The sequence below is a fragment of the Motacilla alba genome, chromosome 4 (assembly GCF_015832195.1).
Source record: "Motacilla alba alba isolate MOTALB_02 chromosome 4, Motacilla_alba_V1.0_pri, whole genome shotgun sequence".
NCBI classification, from domain to species: domain Eukaryota; kingdom Metazoa; phylum Chordata; class Aves; order Passeriformes; family Motacillidae; genus Motacilla; species Motacilla alba.
The window spans coordinates 44,070,037-44,086,430 of record NC_052019.1 but is presented as its reverse complement, the minus strand read 5'-3'; positions in this window follow the sequence as shown (position 1 = coordinate 44,086,430).

The following is a 16,394-nucleotide window of genomic DNA, read 5'->3' as shown; positions in this document are numbered from 1 at the left end:
GCCTTTTTTGAAGAAGGTTCCTACTCTCTTGCTCATTTCTGTGTCTCCTCAGCCTGGGATATCCCAAGGGTGGTGACTGATTTACATTTGTGAGCCTTGCTGAAGACAGCAGGGTGTCCCAAGCACCCAACCAGGAGAGGCAGCCCCTGCTGCCATAGAAGGGGCTTGTGCAGAAAACACTGTTTGGAACTAAATTTATTTAGCTCGAGTAAGAACTAAGTGATCTGTAAGTGATCTTTTCACATTACCTGCAACATGTCTTATCTGCTGACCTTCCAAAACATAAATGTTTCAGGAGAAGTGAATTCCCTACCATAATCTTCTTTATTGCTTTTTTTCCATTTTCAGACACAGAATATTTTTTTAGCCTTAATTGCATCTTCTACAAGAAGATATCAACAATGACAGTCGACTAGCAATTATTTTTTTGATTTTTCTTTCAAATGTGAAGCAAGTGATCCTCTGCTGCTGGACTAAATACCCAATCTGAGCTTTCTGGAGTGAAAGGAAGATTAGGCTGGCTAAAGAGACAGCTTTCTCTTAGTCTTCAGGGTAAAGTTAACCTGTACCTCTGTATTTCAAGGCACAAGCAGATGCAAGAGCTCCAGCTGAGTCACTGCTTCTCTAAAAAGGTTCAGAAACAAGGTATTGGATCTCCAGCTGCACAAAGTCACCTCTGAGGATAAACCTGACCTGGTAAGGCCTGGCCATGCTCTGGTGCTGTAGGATTTGGCTCAACACCAAAAACCCAATTCTTCAAAACTCTGGGTCTAATTCTCATCCCAGCAAAGACACCTCATGCTCTCTCAAGTTCCTTGATGCAGATATCAGCCACCATTTGATTTACAAATAGACCAGAAATACCTATAAATTCTTACCCACTTTATTTTCCAAACAAGGCTAAGGTGGGACTTTTTTCCTTCCTCTTGTATGGTACTGTAGAAGGATCACCCAGAGCCTTCAGTCCCTTCCAGACTAAGGAAGAACTTTTCTTGAAGTCTGGGTATGCTTTTCTTTTTCCTCTTTGTTTTAGGCATCTGTATAATACAGGGAGATTTTGTGACTCACATGTGCACCAATTTTTAAAAATACCCTGAGACGTCCAGGAGAGAGGCTCCTTTGAGAAAGTCTCACAGCAGCTGCTTTAGCTTTGTCAATGGCATTTTTGCAACCAAAGGCTCCCATCTGAAAAATGAAATGCCCACAAATCAGCAAGATAAATACTGCAGCCTTTCCAGTTCTCATTGGCAGGGTACTTCCAGAGCCAGCCAACTGCTCTAAGAGCTTTCCGGGTATGAGTGCACTCATGGAACACTCTGCCAGAGCTCAACAGGCAAAAACCAACATTTAATCATCTTAGGAGAGTGGCTGGCTGGGCTGCTGTGAAGTGAAATTAAAACCTTACAGTTTGAACATCACATTATCAGAAAGCCAACACCCTCCAATACTGGTGCTGGTAGAAATCTGAAAAAATGGGTCTGCCCCACAGCAGACTGCTGGCTGGAGAGCAGCTGGGCACAGCTGGAAGTGCACATCATTCTTCCATGCTGCAGGCATCTTCTGAGCCAAGAGAGCTCAAATGCTGGCTGTAGTGTGGGACCATGGGAAAGGTAGTGAAGAAAACCAATCAAATTACATGACTGCTCTGATATTACATTTATGTTTTGATAGTGCTTTCTGTGGTTTGGAAAAGTCTGCTGCCGTAGCTGATAAATTTTTTCTTTCTGAAATTCAATACTCAGAATTCTCAATTTCCCCACTGTATTTAATAGGGAAGATACAATGCTACAACAGATATCTAAATCAATATTTTCTTTTGCACTAGTGAATGTCCAAAGGCAGTAGAAAAAAACAGAACCAGGAGGTTAGACTGCAGGCTAAAAGCATGTTCCTTTACAATGTTCATGTCCCTCTGTCTTGACTTTCATCTTGATGCATGAAGAAACTGAAAAGATCCATCGTGCAGCTTTTCTCCATCTCTGTAGGGTTCATCTGCTGGCCTTGGCTTTGCAGTGGTCTGAAGTCAAGATCAAGTTTGTGAAGTTCTGACCACCTGCAGGCAAAAACACCAATAAAAAGTGTGTGCTTGTTGGTGAAATATTCATCTGAGGCTTGAAACTCAGGATTAAATTCTTGTCTCCCCTACAGAATCCCAGTGGATGGCTGGGCAAACCAACTCAGCTCTGGGTCCTGGAGCTGGACTCCTTTTCCTTGTATAAACCCTGCCAAGTTTCAGGCCTCCTGTGTGTATCTCCCAAACAAACAATAAATAAAGATCTTGCACACCCTGGATTCTCCCTGACTCTCCTTAAAGCATTTTCTATTACTTAGCTCTGTGAAACACTGCAGCATCCAAGTCCTAAGGCAGCACTAGGAGTTGCTGCTCTAAAACACATTGTTGGAGACACTCTGACCTCTGAAAATGTAGCTGAAAGCATGAGATGTAAAGCACTGGGTATCAGGTTTATACCAGAACACACACCAGAGTTATTGTCCAGAAAAAGCTGATGGGAATCTGATTATATTTCTCTATTAGGCCTCTAAATTGTCCCTTTGCCTTAGCTATTTGTCTATTAAGCAACTTCCTCAAGCAGATGACTTCTTCCTGCCTTCTCCCATCCATCTCCACTGTATCCCAGCAACAAGACACATGGGTTACTGGTAAGGGTCCAATATTGGTTGCCTTCTTTCCCCACACTACCTTTATGCATCACCTTCATTCTCCACTTGTCATTCACTTCAGTGCAGTGCTTTCCGTCAAAGGCTGTCCAAGGCCAAATGGGGAGTGAAGGGAATTGATGTTCTTGACGTGAAGCCTCCTGTTTTGATGCTTTTTTTTTTTTCAATTTACCATTAATGTGTTGGAAATTGCTCTCTTGGACAATCCATTTGTTTTCTCTACCAGCAGAATGGGGAAGCAGCCTATCATGTACAGATAGGGCAAATAAACAGGCAAAGCTTGAAGTCATTTCAATCTTTCTCCTTTCCAGATGTGTGCCAGTTTTGTGCTGAATAAATAATCTGATTTTCCATCCACAAGTCACACAAAGAAATTTCCAAAGCCATATCATGTTTGTTACCTATAGCTATTCTCCTATGTCTAATTATATTAGCAGGGCAGTAGCAGATACATTTTAAATAAAGAAGCTGAAAGGAGAGTCCAGTCCTGAAGATGCACAACCCTCCTTTTCAATATTTAAGTATCCCCTTATATATTTCCCTGTTATGGTTTTCCCCTAATGCATATCTACTGATTTCCTGACAGTGCATTCATCCTGACACTGTAGTCACCTGCATATTTCACAAGTATCTTCTAACTCTGGAGGCACAGAAGTGAAGCAGAAACCCTGCAGAATAACTACAGGATAAGTCTGTTGAGGTGCCTTGTGCTGATTTACATATACCCTGGATGTCATGATTATTGAGAAAAAAGACAGGGTCCCTGACAAGCTGAACTCTATTTCTTACTTTTCCACGGGAAGTTCCACTTTCTTTACCAGCACTGGTAAATCATCTCCACACCCCTAACATCCACATTGGCTCCTGAGACAGGGCAATTTTATGGGATTCCCTGACACTCTCCACTGGCAGTGCCTCGTGCAAGAAGCTACTGAAGTGACAGGAGCCTCTAGACCCCACAGTCATAAAAATAATGATCTTTGAGCAGCACTGCATGCCCTGCATCAGTCTTGCCCAGGAGATATATTACCAGCACCTTCAGTTTGCCAGCCCTGCTTGCTGTTGTTTTTTTAACAGGAGAAGCCAGGTGTTGGAAAGAAACAAAAGCCGGGGCCAAGGTTGACCACGGCAGAGGCAGAGCAGTAACCTCACCAGCCAGGGTGCAGCCCCACAGCACCCAAATGGGGCAGGCAGAGCAGGGAGCTGGCAGCAGGTTTCTGTAGCAGGCAATGTCACAAATCAGTCCTGTGGACCTCTCAGGGGATCAAGACAGGAGCGGCAGAAGATAAATCCAAAGACAGGACTAAAGAAAAGTATGCCCACAGCATGACCCAGGAATGGGATGCAAGCCCTGAGCTGAACTGGAGTTCCTGGAGCCATGGGCAGAGGCAGTGGGAAAGAGTCCCAGGAGAGGCTGGTCAAGACAATGAAGATCTGTCAGTGCCAGCAGGACTGCCCACTGCCCATCCACTCCTAATTTAAACAGGCAATGTACAGCTTGTACACTGGACAAAAGGAGGTTTGTATGGAGGCAGCAAAGCCTGGGATAAAGATATTTTTCCAATGAGGGCAACACTGTAGCCCCTCATGTTACAACCCACCCCTGAAGACAAGGTAAATGAAATTCTTGTTAATAGACCCCTTGGGACAGATTAGAGTGAAATGTCATTGAATGACTGATGTTTGTGTGTGTGTGTGTGTGTGTGTGTGTGTGTGTATATATGTATATATATGTATGTAAACTCTATATATATGTATGTATATAGAGTTTATTTCAGAACAATTTGATTGCACAAATCCAGAGCTGCTCTGCACAACAAAGTCATCTACAGGGAGGGGAGTCAACCCCTGAGCAGAGAGGAGCAGCACACAAAGTGCTGTTGCAGCAAGTACCAGCGCAGTGCCTCTGCTCTCCAGGCATTATATATTTAAGGATGACCTACCAAGGTACCCAGCTGGTGTGAAGTGGTGGTTTTCTTTTTGTTAAAGAGTAACAGATATCTGAGTGGATCTTTATAGGCTACTTTTTAGGCGCAGTGAGTACACACCTGAAACGCTCCTATTTATATCTGGGAGCTTCTGACAGATCCTATTGCCAAAGCAATTCCTCTTGTCCTTACAATTTGTATGTGACAGCTTTATTTCTGCTACTACACAGTGTTCTGGTGCTCCTCTCTCAGCGCTACACTGTAAGCTGGTTCTAACACTGAACTAACTGCAGAAGCGTGTGATTTGAGTTTACACAGTTCAAATGAGAGGTGGATCAGTGGTCAGGGACACGCAGAAATGGGGATTTCATTTGGCTTACGGTGGCTTTCAGGTCCCAGCAAGGACCAGAAGTTGTTTAGTTCTTCTCAATAGTACCTCACTCATACACAGAAGAGGAAAGTTTATTTAATTTTGCCTTTGAGAAAGTGTCAGATTAGATGAAACTAACTGTTGTGATGCACTATATAGATATTTAGATGTTCTGCACTGGATGAACTTTTCCCATGGTACCCCCTGGTAAGGTGGTTTGTCCCTTGTAGCCTCTCCCTTCGCCCCTCCCCACTGGTATCCCCTTGGCTGCGGCCTTCCGTCCCCGCCTCCCATTCCGCGGGTATAAATGTCCCTTGAGTTTGGAACTCTCCCTCTTTCTTCACCTGGAAACCCTACGATCCAGATGTCCCCTTCCAGCTAATAAACAGGACATCAGAACCACGTGGAGAAAGAGCGCTTCTCGTCCTTTACTTCGTCCATGTAGGATCCGTGCGGGCTTAAATCCCAAGCTAGCCGGGGGGATTTACAGCCCGAACCCACGGGTTCCATCAACTAACGATGCCAGCTAACTTTTTAAAAATCACTTCAGTCCAAGCTTCATTAAACAAAAAATTCTTTGTTTTTGAGAAGATCAGGCACAGGTTTCCACATGTCAGAACCTCAGCAAATGCTAGGAAATGGTTACAGCAGACCTGTTTTGCCTCTGGTAGTCAAATCCTGGTCTAGCACGGGAAACCTGCAAGATTCCACCCCCAGGGAAAACAAAAAAGTCTGATGTCGGAGATGAGAGTCTGGGGAAACTCTGGGCTCAGGGACCTGTGGAGGCTGGTTCTTAGGCAGTAGATGTCTATACATAATATTTTGCCAACATATGGGCTCAGAGCTGACAGCAGGGTATTGGGATAACAAGCCTCGATGAGAGAGAGAGCACGCAGGCTGGGAAGCAGGAGCCCACTTGGGGCCATGTGAACATTGTTCACAGAGCTTCGTATCAGTTTGGAGCAAGTGACAGAGTGACTTGCATCTGTTTGTAGTACATTTTGTAGACATATCCCCAGAGAGGTTGGAGAGGCATCTTCAACCAATATCATAGGGACACATTTTCAAGAACATCTCTGCTGAAAGTAAGTTCCTGCAGCTCCAACTGTGACATACTTGGCTGGACTTGCAGTGAAAGCCACTGTGAGAAAAACAAGAAAAAATCCTCCCTGTTTTGGATCATGTTTTTAAAAGTCCATTGCATTTAGCCATGGTGCCTAAAATGACACCTACTGTGTGCTGAGGACCTTTGCTGACCTGCCTGTGAATAACAATAGTAGAAAGTTAATCTTCCTGAAACCTCACTCAAGTTCACAGTGCATTTCGGAAAAACTGCATTTATGTGCACACCAATCAAAAATAACTACCTGCCCATAGTTTCATTCCAAAAGCAGGGATCACAATGAACTGCTCAATTATACCACTACACAAATTAGTCATTCTTCCATAAAATAGCCTGGACTCTTATGCATGGGAAAACTACAAATGGAGTTGTTCACTAGTCTGCCAATCTCCTTATTTTATTGTTTCAACCATTAGCCAAACCTGAGATACTTTGAAGTATCAACTGTGATAAGCTTTTTGACACTGCTGTCAGTGTCATTTCCAAGATGTCATTCATCAATCCCAATGAAAAGTGGCAGTCCTGAGATTAAACTATTAGTTCATTATAAAGATGAGGAGTCACGTTTACTTATAATTAATATGCAGGCTTTGACAGGCCAGACATTTGTAGCAAAATTTCAAATTATCAGCACAAAAAAAAAAGACTTATTAACTGGAAATTAATATTTATGAGGTGGGTGAGTAGTTAAATTTTACTTCCTTCAGTGGGAAATTGTTCTATAAAGGAATAGCTGTCCTCTTTCATGGGACAAGTATTCAAACCAAAACTTGTGAACACATGCGGGGGGTTTTTCTGCGTCTGTTATGCTTTTTCAAATGCAGGGGGAGATCTCACACTGTCAGAAGAGTGCTTTGGAAGCTGCTTTCCACAAGTTTATTTCCCACTAAATTGGTTGAACTCAGCACAGAAATCTCAGCCCAGAAATTAAGAGTCTGAGCGAGTCTGGGAGGCTGATTTGGCTTCCCACAGCAGGCAGGAGCTGGTGAGAGCAGTCACAAGAGGAAGAGCTAATCTGGAAGCTGGACTCAGCTCCTGGTCCCTGACCTGCTGCCAGTGTGGCAGGGATGCTGTTTGCAGCCTTGCACTGCAGAAGCAATTCCTGCGGGCAGCAGGACACTTCCCATGCTGTGGAGGTGCAGTGAGCCACTCTGGAGAATGTTTCATGTCACACTCCTGTTCCCCCCTGGGCCCTGTGGCATGCAAAGGGATGCCAAGACACAGCTGCACAAAAGGAGAATCTAGTGACTGTAGTCCCTGGGAAAGCAGAGGCACAGAGAATCACCAGAGATAAAGGTATGGACTGAAGTTTTCTGAGCCTCATTTGAGCCTGCACTTGAGCCTTTGAGCCAAGCAGGCACAACCTGAATACATTTAAGGAAGCTTCTTTCCCCTTTAAACACAGTTGCAGTTTGAGAACAGACAGGGAATGAACAGGGTAATCATTCTGCCATGCACTATCAGCTGTTATTGCCAGCAAGGTCTTTGCTAAGCACTCTAATTCCTGAAATAGCTACAAGAAATGGGGTCAGTAAAGTACCAATTGTTCATTTAAATTGCAGGGATGGAATCCAGAGTGTAACAATATTTGCAGAAACAAGCTTCAAAGGAACACAGGTAGCAATAATTAATTCCCAATTTCCACCTTTTGTGCAGACTGACCTGGATGAAGAAAAAATAACTGAAACATGAAAGAACAAAAAATTGTTTCTTCAAAAACACCTCTGATGAGGTAGACTGTACCAGGGGAAGGAAGCAATTCTGCTCATTCTGCCCACATATGAGAAGCTGATTTTTTGCTTCATTAGTCTGAATCACATCCAGCTTGATAATACTGAAGGAGTATTTACTGGAGGAAGGCTGTTGTGCCTACACATAACACTTCCAAGGATGAAATACAAATTAGAAACTGAAAGCAAACAAAGAGGCCTTTGTTGAGATGACACATCTGTACACGGGAAAGATTGGAAAATTCACCAAGCTATGTGGCAATGCCATTCTTTTTTATTTGCTCATTCATGCAACTAGAGCTATGATATTTAATTCATCACTTAAAATGCTTTTACCTCACACAAGTGATTTTCAGATAGTGGCAGCTATCTGAAATTCATTCCGTGCTGGATAGCTTCATCACTGAGATTCACTGCAAGTTACATGATTTCTTATCTTGTTCTCTGGAAAGTGCATCAAAATTGTGCAGTTAAAAGTAAAGAAAGATCTCAAGGACTCTTCAGGCTGCCAGCTACAGCAGTGGTTTGGAATCTTTACTCACTGAGAGCCAACAGCAGATATCCTGAAGATGACAATACAGAAGATTTTTGGAATTGGTAACTCACTACATGTGGAGAAAACTAGGACAACTCAGTGCAAATACTTTTATGACAGAAGCACATGTTCTTCTATGCTGAAAAATAATATTATCAACTCTTACAAAACTCACACAATACTCATAATATTAGTAAGTAGAAGGGCCATGAAATTTTGTTTTCCACCATGGCTGCATCTCCTGAAAATGCTACAATTGAAAAAGCAGTGGTCAAATAGGCATGAGCTACTGAACATTCATTTCATTTAGAAGTCCTTTGTTGTGGCTCCCTCTATAGATAAATTTAATGTAGAAGTTGCATCAGTAACTGTGCCAGCATCAAAACTCTTGGGGGCTGAGACACTGCAAGGAGCCTTTCCATCATGTCAGAGTTTGTTCTCTCTGGAAACTCTGGCTGCTAATTCGCTGCAACATTTCTGACAATGGACCATAGCTCACCAAGGTCCTTTCCAAGTGCCTGTTTTCTTAGAGTTAGTGCATTTCCAAGACTTTAAAGAAAAGTGACTCCCTTAAGTGACTCCCAAGATTCTCCATCTTGGCAGCAGTTTTCTTATTTTGCAGTGGCTGTATTTTATCAGGCATATGGTACAGTAAAGATTGGTATTAAAGAGATGATGGTGATGTTTAGGGCAGTTTTTAATCTTGGGAACATTTTTTGTCAATTAGGGAGGTTAGCACAAACTCTTGGACAGATTTTCAGTTGGAATACATAAAGCAACATAACTGTAACTGATTGCTTCAACTGAGATCATGTATTTCAGCAAGAGTAAGCTGGTTTGCACTGGCAGAGAGCTGGTCTTGTGTTATAAAAATTTGCTAATAGTCCTGTGTGCTCTAGAATTTACTTCCTGTGTGCTCTAGCATTCACTACCAGTGCCTGGTACTTCTTGGTCCTTGTAATTCAGATCAGCATTCCCATCAATTTCAGTACAACATGTATTCTGGAAAGGGCACTGCCATGCTCAGTCTGGCCAAACCAAACATTTTAATGTCTGCCTCCCCTTCCCCAGTGGAATACCATCTTTTCCTAGCATCCTTTGCAGCTGGTCTCATAGGGATGTAGGTGCTGTGCAACTCGGATGCATTTGGAAATCTTTCTCTTAGATAGTGAGACTTCTTGACCTATGGAAAGAAGTTTTTAAACCACACAAATGTTGAAAGAGTTACATCTCCATCTCAAAAAGTGATCCCCCTTAAAGGTTATTTTTAAATAATCGGTCCTTCAAAAGCTGTCTGGTTTTGACCATTATTAACAATCTTCTCAGGAGATATGGATCCTTCTTTCCACAGAAGCTCTTCATTCTAGTCTTTAAGTTGCATTCACATTAGTGACATGTCCTACTTATTAAACATAATAGTTCTTCCTTATCACTGCTTACAAACACTGTTGCAGTCAGGTGCTTAGAGAAATTTAAAGTTTCATTCAAAATACGAACCACCTTCTTTTCTAAAATGCCAAAATCACTGCTAAAAGACAACTTAATTCTTCCTTGAATCAAGGCAGAGAGAGATTCTTTCTTATGTTTGCTACTAAACACTCTCCTCAGAATTACTCCAGTAAAAAACATTTACCAGAGAGCTGCAAGATTGGAGTGACCTCACAAGGGAAGGCAGGCTGGGAGCTGAGGATGGCAACACCATGAGCAGGGCAGCGATCCAGATGACTGGGCATGGCCCTGAGGTGTCTGAGCTGGACAGCCCAGGCAGAACAGAGGCAGTGACAGCTTCTTTCAGCAGTCCAGAAACCATAAGGGAAAGTCACAAGCCAGGTCTGCTGTCAACCCAGGAAGCCCAGCAACAATCTGGGAGCAGAACTGAAACATGACACTTAAAACTTTGATCAGACCAAGACTGAAGGTCCGGGCTTGAGATTGCATGGAGCTCCTGGACAATGAGCAGCCAGTGAGGATGGAGGAACCTGGTGAAGTCTCTTGTCAAGGGAGGGGATTGTCCTGCTCTGCTCTGCTCTGCTCTGCACTGGGGTGGCCTCACCTCAAGTCCTGTGTGCACTTTTGGGTGCCACAATGTAAGAAAGACACTGAAACTATTAGAGACTGAGCCAAGGATTGCAACAAGGATGGCAAAGGGCCCTGAGGGGAAGCTGTGTGAGGAGTGGCTGAGGTCACTTGGTCTGTTCAGCCTGGAGGAGAAGAGACTGAGGGGAGACCTCACTGCAGTTCCTGGTGAGGAACTTCCTGGTGAGGGGAAGAGGAGCGGCAGGCACTGAGCTCTTCTCTGTAGTGACCAGTGACAAGACCTGAGGGAATGGCCTGAAGATGTCAGGGGAGGTTTAGGTTTGATATTAGAATGGTCAGGGGAGGTTGAGGTTTGATATTAGGAAAAGGTTCTTCACCCAGAGGGTGGTCAGGCACTGGAACAGCTCCCCAGGGAAGTGGTCACAGCACAAAGCCTGACAGAGTTCAAGAATCATTTGGACAATGCTCTCAGGGATATGGTGTGACTCTTGGGGATGGTTCTGTGCAGGGCCAGGAGCTGAACTCGGCATATTCTGTGATTCTGTGGTTCTGTGATTGTGTAATTAGAGATCATTGGAATACTCTGGGCTCTAACAAAATGTGAAAGAATACAGTTCTTAATTACAGCATGACCAATCACACAGTATGAGCAACAGATTCAAATAAAACTTAGCAATTATTTCCAGTAGGCTGAAATGTAGCTGAATAAAATGCTTGCTTAATAATTTAGAAAGAAGGAAAAAAGTAGTCTTGTTTGCAAACTGAACAGCACAAAAGCTTAAAGGGGTTAAATTAATCAAATAAATTATTAATTACAATTAGCTCATCCATTAGAGTGGTGCATCTAAATGCACCAGCAAGCATCAAGGTCCCTTACATTGGTCCCAAAAGAGACATTTCAAAGTACAAACACCATCCTATAGGGACTAGAAGAGAGGACCTCCTTCAACTGAATGTCTCACCATCAGTTTTCCAAGCACAAACTACTCTTCTCCTTACCTGGCCTAGTAAATCATCATTTCTACAAGTGAGAATATTCCTGCAGTGAGTGACTGTGAATCTTGCTTAGCAAGACCATGTAACCCTGAGGTTAAGCACATTCTGGAAAGTGGATGGTGGAAGGACGAGGGGAAGAACATTTCGGACAAGATCCGAAGTGAACCAAGACTATTTCCTTCTTCTGTAAAGAGTTTAATGCTGAAAAGAAGCGCTGAGAGGGTAGGACATGTGGATTGTTTTTTGCCCTGAATATTCTCTTTCAGAAGAGAAGAAACAAGCATTCCTTTTCCAAACACTGAATACGGGGAGTGGTAAGACGTTCCCCAGAAGCAGTAAGTCACCCAAGTCCCATGAAGGTTGGATTCATAGGTCAATGGTTATCACCCCCTTCCCTGCCCCTGTGTGTCCAATATATGCAGGTGGGTGATGGGATTGTACATTGTGTCCATGGAAAAAGAGAGCACAAGTCTCAAAGTGGGTATTACAACACTCAGCCTGGAAAAACTTAGGTCAGCAGCTTAGAGTTTCAATGACAGAGCAAGGACCAGAGTGTAGGTCCCACAAGTCACAATCAAGTGCCTGATTCACTGGACCGCAACCCAGATTGCTTAAGAAAAGGTCTTAAAATATATGTAGCATGAAGCTTTTACATGTTACTCTATCAGGATCAATAGGAAAATTCTGCAGAACTATGTTCTACTGAAACTCAAAAGACTGATTAGAACAAAAGTTTCAATAGTATATTTTTGTGATACCATTTATTATCCTGCACGGCTTGACATAGTGTAGTATATTGCACCTATAAATCAGTTGCAGCAAATTATTTAATGATGCATTAACTGTGGAATTTCACATATATTACAGTTCTTTAGCCAATGTTGAATGCTTTTTCAACAGCTTAATCCATCCCTGAAGTACCAAGCAGGCATATTCATTCATCATCAGGGTGCACATAGTCTTCTCTTTGCTCTTTTTTATTTTATTAAAGCCCTCGATCTACAAGCATGATATTAAATAATTCCCCAGAGCCTTTTCTTCACAACATTCCCACCACCATCCTCCCACTTTTAGTTGGAAAAAAAGATCTTTTCATTCACTATTAGGTTCTCTTTGTCCTTTGTCACAGGTTAAGCCTGGCATTGATTTGGACAACACTGTGGAGAACTCATAGATCACTCACTGGTGCCCAGGTGACAAAAGATAAGAGAAGGTGGAGTTACTGAATGGCTTCTTTGCTTCAGTCTTTACTGCTAAGGCCAGCCCTCAGGAATCCCAAACCCTAGAGGCAAGAGAGAAAGTCTGGAGAAGAGAAGAGCTGCTCTTTGTTGAGGAGGATTGGGCTAGAGATCATACAGAAAAACTGGATACCCACAAACTGAAGAGTCCTTAACAAGTTACTCCATTTGGGGAAAAGCTGTGCAACCTTTAGCTGTTAGAGTCACCTTTCCAAGCATCTTCCATTTCCTCCAGGTCCTGCATAAAACCGCTTCAAATCCTGGAGAGCAATGTGGAGAGTGATGATTGATTTTTCTTCTGCCACTTGTCACTGCTAGAACAGGAAGAGAGAATAACTCGCTTGTGGCTGTTCTTCTTGGCAATTGTCTTTCCTTTCCATTCACCTACAGAGATAAATCCTGCCATGGCAGAACATAGCCTTAAGGAAACTCTTCTGTAGAGTATGGAATGTTAACATTGGATTTCATTATATAACATTGGTTTTCAAAGGTCCTCCCCTTCAGCTGGTACCTCTTTTACTACAATATTAGTTCTAAATTTGCTATGTGCTTTTTCTTCTACCTATTCTCTGTGTCCTCACTCTGGTGGTCATTTGTGCAGACCCTGCCAGTTCAATCTTTATGCAGAGTTACAACGGCACGAGGACAGTAGGTTGGATCATGTTGCTTTCTTTTTCTACTTTAGAAATAGAGCACAAATGTCTGAGGCATTATTCCTGGGCTTGGATAGCCTTCTCAGGAAAAACCTCAAGATACTGTTTGATAAATGGAAGCATTTTGGAAAATCAGTGTGGTTTCTAGGAGGGAAAATTGGGCTAGAACTCTAGAGAAAATGAGGAAAGCAAAAGCTTGTAATTCAACAGCATACAGGGAGAAAAGGTCACCCCAGCTGCCTCCCTAACAACCACTGTAGAGAGAAGGCAGAGGGACAAGACCTGATTTCTGAGAACAGAAAGCCTCCCCTTTCAGTGGAGTCAGGAGGATGTCTCCAGCCAGTGCATTATCCTAGCAGGATGTCTCCAGGCAGCATACTGTCCTAGCACAAGAGACCAAGCTGTGTCACAGCTGCAGACTTCTCATTTCACCTGTGCAGCACACACACACACACACACACTCTCACACACACGCCCAAACACCTCTGTTAGAGGTAGGAAGCAATGTTGCAGCACTGTAGCAACAACGTGAGAAAGGTCAGAAAGAGACTTTACAGGAAGGGAAAGGGACTCACATCAGCTCTCTAATGTCACAAACTCACAAGTACCTAGATGTGTGCATGCAAACAGGCTTTTAAGCAGTCAGGCACTAAGAGACTGAGAGGCATGAGAATGGTCATCATTCTCATGATGACACAGAGAATGAGGAGCAATGGCTATCCAGCCCACCTTAACATCTTGGGATGATGACCCCTGGTTAGATTTTGATAGGCTTCTTTTTCTACTCTGCAGGAGCTGGCAGTGCTTCCACCATTAAAGCATCTCACCTTTTATACTCATATAAACAGTCAAGAAAATTTCTGAAGACAAAATATTTCTTAATAAAATAGTTATTATAACCATTATAACTAATAGTTAATAGTTATAGCTAATACTATTGTAACTAACAGTTACAGCTCATAGTTATTATAAACTCTTATAACCATTTCTCCCAGATGCACATACTTTAATGAGTAATATCCAAGGGATCAGGGCTTACTCATTTGCTCTGAAAACAAAGCAATTGCTTTTGGAGCCCCCCAGCTCCTCCTGATACTCAGGTACTTTCCTGAAGGTCAACAGAGAATAATTCAAGGATCACAGTTTGTAATCAGTCAAAACTATCAGTTGAAGTATAATTTTAGGCAAATTATTCCTCCTGCCTCATGAAGGATTATGTTTTGCACCTTTTCAGTTGCTCCTGTCTTATCCAATGAGTAATCTCTAACCTGACAATTTGGGTATTCATATCAGCTAAGCATATTTTCCAATGTGTCACTGAACTGGCAATCCATCTCCTCCTTTCCTTATCAGTGCGTATGGAACATTTAATAATTGACACTTTATACAGTCAGTATTAAATCATGTTGGCAGAACTCTTCATTTATTGGTGTCAAGACAATCCTTTTCTCTTCTTCCCAGGGAAAGGGGTAGCGGAGTAAGGAGAAAGGAGAAGTCAATCTCTACCCCTAAGAGCATGTGATTTTCCAGTGAGAGGGTGGAAGAAAGGGGGAAAGCTGTTCTACTCTTGGACAGAGCCTTGAAAAACCAGTGATAACAAAGTCCTGGTCCAGCCTCAGTAAGCATAAGGCACCACTTACATCTAGCTCAGTGCCACAACTTACTGCCTCTAGCCAAGGGTCAGCAAATTCAGGGCTGACTCAGACCTTTCCCTGATATGTAGAGATCCACAAAGACATTGTGCACAGAAAACAAGATAAAGAGCAGAGCTGAGCAGGAAGGAATAGAATACAAGAGGTGAAATTAGGGTCTTGGCCAGTTTTCTGAACCTCCTGCTCACGGACTGCAGTGTGCCAGGCTAAAGAGCTCCAGTTCGTGTGACAGAATCACAGAATAGGTCAGGATGGAGGGGACCACAGTGGTCATCTGCTCCAGCTTCTCTGCTCAAGAAGGGTCATCCCAGAGCACATGGCACAGGACTGTGTCCCTCCTGCTCTATTCATGCTGCTGCCAGTGTGCCCCAGGACCAGGGATGTCCCTTCCCTCCTGTGCTGGCAGGAGCACTGGCTCACATCTCATTAGCTGAATAAGGTCAGTTGCTTTCTCCCCAGTTACAGTTGTGCAGACTGCCTAGCTATTTCTAGTCTTGTCTCACACCTCTTTGTCCCTCTGTGATCTCTCTGGGCTGAGGAGTAAATTATTTTCACTGCCCACATAAGTTCTGCCTTCCCCATTCTCCCTTTCCCTCACAAGCGTGAGTTCTCCTTGTGTTTGGCACATGAAGTAAATATCTTCTAGGCAGGCATCATACCCTGCACCCAAGGCATCTCCCCTGGGTATAGATGCCCAGAGCATGGAGTTCCTGTCTCTCTGCAGGCACAAGCACATCATCACCTTCTAAATGGAGAAGTTCGCTAAACAGTCCTAAAAATGGCACTGTGTCTAAAAGCAGAAGTTGTTGAGCATCCAACTGGCATTAACACCTAGTTACCCCTGGAAGTCAGTTTTGAATGTTCCCCAGTTTGCTGTTTGAATGTCCTCTGTTTGCTGAAAGCCACTGAGATTATTATTGGGAAATTTACCATTTGAGTCATCTCTTTCCCTGACAAAATTGGCTCTATGCTTTCGCAAACAGGAAGATTTATTTTCCCTCAAAATAAATATTGATAAACTTACTTCAGTCAATATTTACTATTTGGTTATGGGAAGAAGCAAAAAAGTCTAGCCCAAAGTTTAATAGAGTTTGATGTCTGCTTTTTATCTACACTACCAACACAATATCATACTGCTATCTTGGCAGAAGAAAGAAAATTAGTTTTTATTCATATTACTGAAACGCTATGGGGCACTTTGTAGTAGGAAAATGATAGGAGCCTGAGGCTTGTGCACCAGTCACATTTTTTACAGCCAACAGCTTTGTGCTTGTTTCAATTACTTGGGGGGAATACTGAGGTGTGAGTTAAATGTGACCTGTCACTTCTGTTCTAAAAGGCTGCATCTCCATAACATCTCCATAACGCAGAGACTCTCCTCTTACTCCAGGAGTAGATGTTTCACAAGCATCCTAAACACCACAGTGCTTGCTTGTGGTGCTCTTCACTGTGC